The following is a 4,046-nucleotide window of genomic DNA, read 5'->3' as shown; positions in this document are numbered from 1 at the left end:
GGCCCGCGTACCGAAAAAAAAAAAAAAAAAAGATACTCGGGCCGGATAGGGATGGGGGGATTCCCTTCCCTTCTTTTTCTCTCCGAATCCCCAAGCATCCTTCCGCTACCCTTGGCCATCCGAGCGCCTGGACCCTGGGGCCTCTGTCCCACCCTATCCCGTGCTGACAGGCCAAGTTCTGCGTCTTGCCGGTGCCACCCGGGCCTGCCGCGGCGTGGACGGGCCGAGGGGGTTCTTCCCGAACTTGTTGGATATTTCTCTCCTGGCTTTAGCAACGACTGCTCTCTTTTCTTGGCCAAACTACTTTGTTCACTCTCACCCGCCTCCTCCCCCTTTCCTCCCCCGTGGCAGATCAACAAACTGCAGCGTCCTCCGTCGGCAGGAAGTGTTCTTCTTGTCATTTTATTATGGGTTTGCCAGGAACTTGTGCACATTTTCTCACACTGTTATCTTAAGGGAAGCAGAGTCAAGTCTGATTGGCTGTGATTTTTTATTTCAGGAATCAAAAGAACAGTTTAGCCACTTAAGGGACTATCTAGGGAAGAATCTTACCGATAGGTACATATAGACATATAATCACTGTACCTGTTGAACAGAACTCAACTTGTCTTTACCAAGTTGTACCTAAATCCCAACAACCTCTCTTGGGCTTTCTTCCCTTCCCTTCTTGCCCCTCCACTCTTCTGGCAGCTGGATATTTGGGGAGCCCTAGCCACATTCTCCAGGCCCCGTATTTTGGTGACATCTGAAGGAAGGGGAGGATGGATCAATCTCTCGGAAAGAGTACCGTACTCCCTTTAAAGATCTTTACTTTGAAAACGTACCTGCCGCTCCCTGGTGGTGCCTGAGGAACAGAGCCCTCTCCCAGGAAGCCTCTCCCTGCCCCTGACTCTCTTAGGCGCCTCTAGGACTTGGGCCCTCTGGTCTTGAAAGGTCATCCTGCAGGTTTGGATCTATGGGTTCCACTTTGTACTCTCTAGATATGCCAGGGATTCAACTTGGCATGCATTTTTGGTTATGCATGCACCGTCTATACGCGTTTAAGGCACCCTGTGATGCGCTGCAGTATAAGCATCTTCCTTAATACTCAAGAGTTCTCAGAGCTGCACACCTGCGTGTGATATGGCTCCAGCCATTCCCGCTTGTGGTTAAATCCACGGGCTCCACTGACCCCAATCCCAGTAGCAGGGAAGGGAGGGGAATGGCCTATCTGGTCTGCAGTGAGGGCCTCGTGCGCCAAGCCCCTGGAGCCTCCCAGTAGAAGCAGTCTGGCCTCCTGGAGCTGCAGGATATATTTGACACATCCACCTCCGGAGCCTCCATCACCCTCCCCCTTCAAACCAGCCGGTGACGAGACCCTCACCTCCACCCCTCTCTCCAGGGTCCGGAAAGCCGGGAAGCGCTGGAATGTCGCGTTCTCTCACCCTATTGTGCCTAGGTGTTGCAAACCACTGGAGGACAGAGCTTCGGGCTTTGATCTCATGTCCCGGTCATTCTTTAGCACAGAGGGGTGAGTTTAAATTAAATTTCTTTCTCTGCTGATAAGTTCTAATGGGCCTCAGAAGGTGAATAATTATGCAGTAACATTTCATGGGTTGTTGGAGTGGGAATTCCCACTGCGCTGTCACCAGGAACAGCATTTCCCCTGTACCTCAATGGTAAATGAAGCTTCACAAGTAAGCTACAAGCGTCTTTCAAAATCTACGAGTGGATAATCCTTCCCTGCCCTCAACTTTCTTGCCCCTGCAAAGAAGTTTGGTGTCACTTTTTAAATTTAAGTTTTATTCTTGGCTTAAAAGTACTTTAAAAATCTCTACTAAAGGATCTTATGTCTGAGTGTAAAAATTTTTTGCTTTGATGATTAAATATGCATTCCTATCAAGATAAAGTACATACACATTGATGAAAGCTGAGGCCGCATTTTCCTGGAAAAAGGCAGACAAGCCACCTGGGATTTGTCACCAAATACCTGGACTTAGTCTTGCTGTCTCTCTTCACTTATTTTAGTGAATTAGTGCTTTTTTGCTTGCTTTCTGAGAAAAAGCGTCAAGACCTGGAACTGCTACAATCAGTGTTCTGAACCTACCTGGTTTGCAGTTCAGAAATGTACTTTCTATGGGGGAGGGGGAGGCTAAAAACCATAATGCATTGCTGCTTCATTCAAAATAGCCATCTACCTATTTGAAACTGTGGGCTTCTTCAAGATTTTGATTTATATTTAGTTTCCCCCTAAGATAGATAAGAAACAGCATCAACAGTTTGAATATTTAAATGGATCACGACATTTTGACAGACATTTTAAAATCAGACTCTTAGCTTAAATCAAAGAAATCTAAATTTGTAATTTAAAAGCACAGGGGAACTCTTTATAATTTTCTTCTTTAAAGAAAATCCTTTATACCTCAGTGTTTCATTGCTTAGCATTTTCCTTGTTTACTTTTCTTCCCTTTAAATTTCTTCCTTTAAATGAATTGAGCTCCCACAAGTTTTAAGATTTCTAAATCAACACATAGAAACTGGAGCCTGCTTATCAAGTTTTCACTCCTCTCTTGGCAACTAATTTGAAAGGGCCCAAACAATGAGTTGATTTACATTATGCTCATTTCACCCTGTACTCCATGTGAATGTTGGAAAAAAACCTCAATACTTTATCTAGGGTTATATTTACAGCTTTGAGGCGACCGATCCTTCCAGCTTTAAGTTTTTTAGCCACTCCATTTTAAGCACTGAAATAGAAGAAAGAAAGTAGATGTCATGCCCTCCGCCTCCCCCAGAGTTCAGGTGATTGTCTAGTTCAACTGAAAATAAGGAATTTGTACTGCCCAATTTTGCACCCAATTTAATGTCCCTAATTATTCAGGTACCCTATCATCAGGTTTCCCATCATTTCAGGAAGTTTTGTGCTCATTCTTCTTCAATGCTTCGTTTCTCTCTTACATACCTGTCCCTTATTTGTTTGTTTGTTTTGTTTTTATAAGCACTTTCCCCTTTCAATTAAACAAACAATGGCCTTTGTAAGGGAGGGGGGACCTAGTAGGTAGAAATGAATTTAAGTTATTCACGTTGATTTAGTGAATGAATATTATCAAGTTATACATACTCTAACAGAATTTGACTATAGATATATGAAGTCTCAATTTAAGAGAAAATAATCATTTTTATAACATTAAATTCTATTTCTCCCAAACTTTAAGAAAATAAGGTTCTTGTAGGTGACAATTCAATAGCCTTTGTACTATGAGGCAAACTAAGTTTTGCTCTTTCTCCCAGTAAATATTTGGTTTAAAACTGTAGTGGCAAAAAAAATAAATACCTGTAGTGGTTAAGTAGAGGACTGTACACATATATTTCCTATACCCTCAATAGTGACATATTTTAGTTTATTATCACAATTGAATGTTGTAATTGTAATGAATAGGAAGCAGTAAAACAACCTTGTAAATATTTTGGCAACAGAACATTATATATTCTTCAGTTGCATACACTTTGTAGAAAGCATAAGATATAATTTTAGTATATGGTGTAATGATTAAATTTGAACATACTTTGCTTAGTGACATGTTCATTTGAATGTTTTAATATGTATACCCAGGAAAATCAGAATCAGTGAAGTGTTCCATTCTTAAAATTCACCTGTTGTTTTGTAGAGAAAATTTTAGTTTCAAAAGAGGGGTACAATAGTGATCCCTGTTGTAGAGGAATGGCATTTATGTCTGTAAAGTGGTTCAGAATGACTTATTACTTTATACTCCAAAAGAAGTAGCAATTTTACTTCATTGTTTTAAAGTAAACTTTTCATTTTGGAATAATTTTAGCTTTACAGAAAAGTTGTAAAAATTGTATAGTGAGCTCTAGTAGTTTTCTCTATTATTAACATCTTACATTATGATGGTATATTTGTCAAACCCAGGAAATCTATACTGGTATATAATTTTTTAAAATGAAGAATTAAAGCCAACAAATGTTGCACTGCACATCAGTCAGCGGTAGACTGCAGCTTAGGAAAATGCTGACTTCTTTTTGCTCAACTTCTTAAAGCCAACTTG

Source organism: Lipotes vexillifer, unplaced genomic scaffold (genome assembly GCF_000442215.2).
Source record: "Lipotes vexillifer unplaced genomic scaffold, Lipotes_vexillifer_v1.1 scaffold608, whole genome shotgun sequence".
Classification (NCBI taxonomy): domain Eukaryota; kingdom Metazoa; phylum Chordata; class Mammalia; order Artiodactyla; family Lipotidae; genus Lipotes; species Lipotes vexillifer.
Note: the sequence above shows the minus strand (reverse complement) of the source record.